This window comes from Chrysochloris asiatica, unplaced genomic scaffold (assembly GCF_000296735.1).
Source record: "Chrysochloris asiatica unplaced genomic scaffold, ChrAsi1.0 scaffold00003, whole genome shotgun sequence".
Classification (NCBI taxonomy): Eukaryota; Metazoa; Chordata; class Mammalia; order Afrosoricida; family Chrysochloridae; genus Chrysochloris; species Chrysochloris asiatica.
In genome coordinates, this window is record NW_006408521.1 from 40,493,723 (window position 1) to 40,502,448 (window position 8,726).

Below are 8,726 nucleotides of genomic sequence, written 5' to 3' on the forward strand. Positions count from 1 at the left end.
CCGATGGAGCAGTTCTACTCTATCCACGTGAGGTGTGTCATGAGATTAAATTAACTCCATGGTGACTAACAAAACCAATAATTCATAAAATGCGTTTCTCTTATGCCACCTGACTTGGGGAGAGAGGAGAGAGTAGATCTTTCCCTAGTATCGCTTGTTCTCCTTTCAGATAGCAAAGGTGAGGAAAAGGTGGAGTTGTTATGTATCAACAATAGCCCTTGGGTGAGCAATGTCACTACAGCTGAGCTCACATGTAGAATGAGCTCAAAATGCAAGCAAGGAATTCATATATAATCCTGGCTGTCAAATGAGAAATCTTTTCAAAGGCTCAACAGAGTCATCTGAAGTCGAAATAAGCCTCATTTTCTTAATCTCAGTTCAGAATTCAGAACCGATTTGTGCTGGCAACACTGTTCTAATTGGGTAAACAATAGCATCTTCTAGTTGTCAAAATTATTTGCATTAAAACTCAGTTTGGACAATGAAATCAAGTGTCCTTAGTACACCGTGTCCTGATTGTGATGAATGTATGGTGTGATTAAATATTGTCTGTCTCCCCCCTCACATGATTAAGAAGAAATGGTTATTAGATAAACGTAGTACAAAGACAAATGCATCTCAAAAAGAAGCCACAAGTCACTGCCTAAAGAGATGCACCCAGATTGTAGGCACAAATGACACCAAAGCATATAACTGGGGTGACCACAGAAACACAGAAACAGCAGAGCCAGTCCTCAACAGTCCTTGTCAGGAGAGAAGCGGTGTAGTAAGCTTGTGCAAAATAAGAGACTGTCACTGAGAATCAACTCCAATATGCATGTGATCAGGAAGTGTTTATCCCAATTTATCTCGTTGTTGTTGTTGTTAGTTGGTTCCGGCACATAGCGACCCTGTATAAGGTTTCTGAGGAATGGCTGGTGAGCTTGAACCACCAACCTCATAGTAACACTTTATTTAGTGTAGAGTTGTTGTTATTGTTTTTAAGTGCTGTCGAGTCAGTTCCGACCCACAGCAAACCTGTATATGGTTTCCAAGGAGCGCTTGATGAGCTTGAATCACAAACCCTGTGGTTCAAATCAACTTTTCTGTCCAGAATATTAACCCACAGTGCCACACCAGGACTCTTGGGAAAGTAAGGTTTTCCTAATGTGGCGCTGTGGGTTAATGCACCAGACTGGCAAAGCCATTTGAACTGCAAGGCTGGTGGTTCAAGTTCACCAGCTGCTCTTCGGAAACCCCATACAGGGTCACTATGAGTCGGAACCGACTCTATAGCACTTAACAACAACAAGGAATTGAAGTCCAAGTTTCCATTGATGGATCCATAAAAAGAATTATTCAGTATTGTGATGTTTAATGTTATGTGTCAACTTGACTAAGACGGAATTCTCAGTGGTTTAGCAGACACTATATATCACTTCCCATTTTGTGAACTGATATGAGCAGCCCAGCAGAAAGGGAGTTATCTTGGGGGTGTGGCCTGCAGCTATGATGTAAATGAATGTTCAGGCAATGCTTGCTCTCCTTCTAATCCTGCAATCTTCTCACTATCTGGCCCCTGTTCCTGTGATGTAGACCACAGGGGCCTCCAGTGAGTCACCTAACTTGTAGGTTTTGGTTTTGTCAGTTCATGCAACCACGTGAGCCTTCAGAAGTTGTCTGCCTGTTGTCTGACCCACAAATTTGGGCCTCGCCAGCACCCGTATTGCATAGACCATGCCCTTACAATGACGTGAGCCATTTTCTTGATGTAAATCTCCTTAGATGTCTATACAGGCAGTCCCTGGGTTAAAGTGAGGTCAGTTGCTAACTGTGTATTTAAGAATTTGTAGGTTAAGAAGGAACAGGTACATATGGTTCTTACTGAATCATACTGTTAAGCAGGGTTGGGGAACGTCTGGCCTGCGGGCCTGTAAAACCCTTGAATTCATTTGGTCTGGCCCTGCCAAGGCAGCCACAGTTGCAGCCATCACATTGTTGTTGTTGTTAAGTGCCGTCGAGTTGATTCCGACCCATAACGACCCTGTCTAGGATTTCCAAGAAGTAGCTGGTGAGCTTGAACTGCTGACCTTGCAGTTCAAATGGCTTTACAGTCTGGCGCATTAATCCACAGCGACACACCGGGACTCCAGCTATCACATTAGGGGTGAGTTAATTAAACGTTTGACCAACTATAGCAGGCTAATTGTTAAGTTGATAATTTTGTATGGCTTGTGAATGATGTTATAAATATCAAAGTGGTCCTTGGCAGAAAAAAGTTTCCCCAACCCTGCTTTAAAGCCTTTCCAATGATTTAAAAGCTATGCATGCAACAAGTGAAGGAGATTGCATGAACAAGTAGAGGTTGGTTCAATCATTTCAAAGTGATGATCAATTTACATAACATCAAAGCGCAAGTAGGAGTTGTCCGCAAGCTGGGGGTGTCTGCTGGGGTGTCTATGTTCATAACTGCCTGCTATGTTTCACTGTTTTCACTCCTCCAGAGAACCCACACATGAAGAATGGAGTTTTTAATGTTTGTGGAATCCAGGTTTCTGCATTGTATGGAGATAGAGATGATCTTTGAGTCTTAAAGCTTGAGAAAAACTGGTTTCCTAAACAGCTTTATTCGTTTCCGCTCCTTGGAAACCCTATACAGGATCACTAGGAGTCGGAATAGACATGACAGCACTTAACAACAGCAACAAAAATACCTGCAAAGTAGAATAAATAATACATGTGTGCGAGGCTTTGGCACAAAGCCTGACCACTAGTAGACACATAATGATGCCAGTAATTATTTTTTATAACTTTATCCAGCACTAGAAAATGAAGAAGGTGTGTCTGTGCTTTTTCTTCCCCTCATTATGAATCAAAGGGAATGTTCACAGTGAAGATGCATCTATTACCCTAGTTGAATTCATGAGCATGTGTGGAAGAGAAAGGCAACTCTTATTTCTGAAAACTTGCTAGGGTTTAAATTTTGATGAGCCAGAAAGCATAGAGCAGGTGGAGACTTAGATTCATGTCCAGTTCTGCTTGTCATAGTCAGTGATATTTTAGCTAAGTTGTTTCATAGATCTGAGCTTCAGTTTTCCAATCTCTCAAAGGGGAAAGGTGGAAAGAGAGTTCCCATCTTTCATCTCAGACACCATGTTTAGCAATTCTGCACATACTATCTCGTTTAATCCTTACTCCAATTCTTCCAAGAACCCAGCTTCATCTCCATTTTACAGGGAAGAAAACTGAGGAGAATGAAGTCTGTTGCCCAAATCTTCTAGCAAGGCAGAGGCATTCAGTGATGGGACAAAGGTTTGGGCTCAGGTCAACTCAGGCGCAATGCTTCCTGACCAGCACCACCTTGCATCAGCTACTGAACCCCTCTGAGTCTCAAATACCTCAGCTGTAAAATGGGAATAACAACACATACCCTTTGAGCTGTCAGTATTAAATGAAATAATTTCTGTGTGCTAAGTGTCCAGATCACTCCTGGGCCTATAGTTAATGATCATTAAATGGTATGTAGGAGACTTAACAAAACAACAAGGAGAGCACTGTAGGATAAGTACTGGACTGTTGTTGATGTTGTTAAGTGCTGTTGAGTCAGGTCTGACTCATAGCAATCCTGTATAGGGTTTCTGAGGAGTGGCTGGTGAGTTTGAACCACTGACCTTGCAGTTTAAACTGACCTTGCAATCTAGTGCAAGGTGTCACACAAGGACTCCCAAGCACTGGACTACTAACCACATGCTCCTCAGAAACCCATTCAGGATCAATATGAGCCAGAACGGACTTGGCAGTTAATAACAATAACAACATGTGGACATAGGTCATTATCTGGTATCAAAATGGAGCACATGGCAAGGAAAGATGTCAATCCGTTTGAAGGAGATCTGGAGGAATAATCTTGGTCTAGGTTGGCTTCTTTGAAGGCTCAGACATTCCTCTTCTATTCCCTTATGTGCTTTGTCTTAAAGCAAATAAGTTGTGTGGCTGTTCCTGCCCTAGGAACAGTAAAAGCATGGAACCCAATCCTCTTGCTTGACTGTATTTACTTGATGTGTTTACATCAACATATAACCCATGTTAAAAACAGCCATGTTACCAGGAATCTTAATTATCCTCGGGCCAGGAGAGTCATTAAAGGGCACAGTTAGTGAGCACTTACTATGCATCAAGCCTTCTTCTAAGTATGTCGTTAAATCAGTGAAACAAGACAACGATCCCTGCACTCTTGGAGCATATGACCCAGTAAAGGAGGGACACAATTGATAGAATCAATAAGTAAATTATGTAGCGGGTGACAAAAGGGTCAAATGCTAGGGGAAGAAAGGAGAGAGAAAGAGCACGATGAGGGATTGGAGCATGGCCGACGGTGTAAATTCAATAACATCGCGGGGGGTACAAGGGTGCAGACCACATCACATGATACTGTTAGACAGAGTGACACCCAAATGACTCCCTATGCATTTTGGGGCAGAAGAAATGTATTATTTTTATAAACACTAACTCTGTAGTTAGTTACAACAGGGAGTGCTGGTGGCACTATAGGATAAGCACTGGATTGCTAACTACAAGGTTGGTAGTTCAAACCCACCAACTGGAGAAAGATGAGACTTTCTGCTCCTGTAAAGATTTGTTGCTGTTGTTATGTACCATGGAGTCGGTTCTGACTCATAGCGACCTTGTACAGGGTTTCCGAGGCTGTAAATCTTTACGGGAGCAGAAAGCCTCATTTTTCTTCTGTGGAACAGCTTGTAGTTTCAAACTGCTGACCGTGAGATTAGCAGCCCGATTCGTATAACCACTACATTACCAGAATTCCTTTAGTGTCTCCGAAACCCTATACAGGGTTGCTATGAGTTGGAACTGACCCAATGGCACTTAACAATGATTGTTAGTTATAATCATACAAACATTTTACATAAGCTCGCTTTACATGCATCACTATACTTAAAAGCTTAACTTCTACATAAATTTACTAGATGGACTTTCTAATGTGCTCTCATCAGAGTTGTCATTATTACCCAATTACAGTGATGCTTTGAATCATATCATTTTGTCTGCATGCGCTGCAAGCATGCACTGTTGTTTTCGTTGCTGCTGGCTTTTTCTTTGCAATTTGTTTATTACTTTTACCTGCCATTCCCAGAAGGGTATCAGGAGGCAAGATGGCTACAGTACTACCGCACTAGGTACTAAGGAGTTCCTATTCACTTAGAGACAATGCTTTAGGGGAACCACCGTAGTGGTTATGAATCAGACTGCTAACATGAGGTCAGCAGTTCGAAACTACCAGCAGTTCTGTGGGAGAAAGATGAGTCTCAGAAACCCTGTACAGGGTCACTATGAGTCAGAACCGCCTCCAAGGCTCATAACCACCACCATTAGCAAGATAGTCTGAGGGATGGAGGAGTGCTAAAAAATCCAGTGACATCTTATCTTGATTCATCCTCCATTTTCTCAGTCCTATTTCAGGGGTAACTGGTAAAAGGGATACTGCAGGAAACGGTTAGCAGTAAAGCAGGAACAGATTAATTTCCAAAGAGGTGCACCCACCATCACTCCTTCCGTTGAGTGCCTACTATGAGTACAGAGTCTGGTCTCCCCAAGGTGTCTGGCTGGGCCTAGGTTCCCAATGTGGAGAACGGGACACTTTACTAGCTACAGGCCCCAGGCTCTGCCTCTCTATTGCCCCCATAATCCTCCTCATCAGACTGTGCCAAGGGTGTGTCTGCACCATGGTCACTTGGGTTTTTAGCTGTGCAGGTTGGTAGACGAGTCCGAGATGAGGATGAGGTCTGGATGTGGTCCTGTCTAATGTGGACACTGACAGGCTCCGCTCCTCCGATGGCCATCCATTCCAGATGTCTTGGAGGCTGGTGGAGGATCTTTGCAAGGCAAGAACACATCTGTTTTGTCCTGGGTCCCAAGGTCAATAAGTTCTACCTACTCCAGTGTGCCCACATTCATTTCCATGGATAAAATACGACCCATGGGAAATCTCTGTAACGCAGGATACAGGTGGGACCAGGGGAAGAAGAATTCTGTTTCTGGCTGTAAAATGTCCTCAGAGAATTTCTGCAGCTCCCAAAGGCGGAGTTGCAGCTGCTTCAGGGCAGCGCGAGGATTTGGATCTGTGTCAGCTCCAGGTGAGGGCTTTGAGGATGAAGCGCAGCATGAAGAGACTGCCTTGTCCAGCGAAGGACTGCCGCGCACCAACGCATCCGCCAGCACCAGCCACAGTCCGAAAGGTCTGCATGAAGATCTGTGATAGGATGCAGCCGTGGAATTGGCCTGCCATGGTGGCCCACGGAGTCCGGCCACTGTCTGGGCCTCCATCAGAGCCGCTGGACCAAAAGCATCAGGCTCCCCTGGCATGTGTAACAGACTCTAGGATCAATGCGTCTGAGGACGACGCGGCCTCCCTGGTAAAGCTCTGAAACAGCGAGGACAGACAGGACCATGAAGAAGCCCTACCGGCCTAGTGAGGCAAGGCTTCAGTATTTTTAGGGTTAAGGTGTGGTGCTATAAAATAAGCACTTGACCTCAAGGTCTGTTTGAACAGCAAGGTTAGGAGTTCAAACTCACCAGCTGCTCCTATACAGGGATGCTATGAGTCTGGACCTACGGATGGCACTTAACAACAATAATTTTGTCTCAGAATCCTGCTGAGGCACTGTAGAATTAGTGCTGGACCACAAAATCAGTTTGAACTGCAAGGTCAGTTTGAACCTCAAAGTCAGCGGTTCAAACTCACCGGCTGAACTTATAGCCGTACATAAGATCACTGTGAATCAGAACTGACTCGATGGTACTTAACAACAACACAGCTTTGTCAAGGAGTCCTGGTGTGGTGCTGTAGACTTAGTACTAGACTACAAACTCAGTTTGAACTACAAGGTCAGTTCGAACCACAAAGTCGGTGGTTGAACCTACGTGATAGCACTTAACAGCAACAATTTTGTCAAATATTCTGGTATTTTAGCTATAATATTGTGGTAATTAGTATTTGTGAAGCGATTTCAATAATATTTTGAGAATGAAGTGGCATTAAAGGAAAAGGAGAAAATTTTAAAATGCTTCTGCTCATTTACTATAACTAATGTTATAACTAAGCGTTCACGGTGTGTCACTGTAGGATAAACACTGGATTGGTAACTGCAAGGTTGTCAGTTCTAATCCACCAGCCCCTACTCAGAAACCCTATACAGGGATGCTATGAGTTGGAACCAACTGGACAGCACTTGACAGCAACAGCAACGCTGAAATTAATAATGTAATTGAATGTAGAAAGATTTTGCAAAACTATTTTGGTCTTATAGCGTAGTGGTTACGAATCGGGCTGTGAACCACAAGGTCAGCAGTTCGAAACTACCAGCTCTTCCTCAGGAGAAAGATGAGGCTTTCTGTTCCCGTAAAGATTTACAGCCCCGGAAACCCTGTACAGGGTCGCTATGAGTCGGAACCGATGCCTTGACACATAACCACCATAACCACCATTTATGTCAAGCAGTATTATATATAAGCAGTTTACAACTGTGTTTATCATATATTAGTCTATGAATGAAAATGATAATAAACATTACTAAGGACTCTTGGTGTGGTGCTGTAGGAACAGCACTGGACTTTGATCCACAAGGCTGGCAGTTCAAACCCACCAGCTGCTCCTTGGAAACCCTATATAGGGCCGATATGAGTCAAGTCGATTCAACAGCACTTAACAACAGTAACAAGGATTCTGTATGGTCTGCTACTGGCAAAGGTTCATGGTGTGTGTGTCGGGGGATGATACCATGAGTTAAGGTACTGGGTAACAACAGCCTAATGACACCACAGAATAGATTGTGAGAGTTTTAAAATTGGTTTTCAGAGAGTCTCACCCAACCAGTATCCTAATTAATATCATCCCTGAGGTAATAGCTCTGAGCTGAATTTGCACAAGTATAATGCTGCTTTGTGTGAAAAGTGGATTGAATGATAATTTAAGAGTAATTATTTGAATTGACATTTGAGTATCAGGTAGGCAATGAAATCACTGGTGGGCTGAGAAGACATGTTTGTGCTCAGGGATGTTCAACTTCATTTTTCTCAGTGGATTTTCTCTTCAAGTCTCCTTTCTGGATGTGAGGCAATCCTTTCAGGTAATCACGAACTGTTCTCTTTACCCGAAAACATCCCCTCATTTGTTCTCTGCTGGTGGGAAGAGTAGAAAGGAAACAGCTATGAAAAGCCTCAAAATCAGCAGCTAGAGGAGGAGAGTGATCAGCCAGGTGGCTGGAAATAGAATAGTTGTGCTTTTTATTTTTATCTGTCCTTGTGCAGGGGAGTGTGGTGGCTCCATACGGTAAGCACTGGACTGCAAACCACAAGGTTGGCAATATGAGCCCACCAGTCACTCCGTGGGAGAAAGACTAGACTTTCTGCTCCAACAAAGATATTAAAAGCCGCAGAATCCCTACGTAGGATTGCTGAGTCAGAACCAACTTCAACGGCCCTCAATAACAACAACAACATACACAGGTAGCAGAAGCTCATGGGAAATTTGCTGGCCTTCAGTGATTAACAGATACACCTCTCTTTTCAATGAAAAGGATGATATTATGTACAAAGCTTTGTCATTAATTAAGGATGTCAAAATTACCACTAATAATGGTGTGAGCTCTGGTAGCGTAGTGGTTACGAATCAGGCTGCGAACCTTAAGGTCAGCAGTTCGAAACTACCAGCTGCTCCGTGGGAGAAAGAT

The 8,726-nt window shown here is 43.5% G+C and overlaps 1 pseudogene; it reads right to left on the reverse strand.

Moving 5' to 3' along the window:
• Positions 1 to 5,639: 5,639 nt before the first annotated feature.
• LOC102840493 lies at positions 5,640 to 6,360 on the reverse strand (annotated as a pseudogene).
• Positions 6,361 to 8,726: the final 2,366 nt, after the last annotated feature.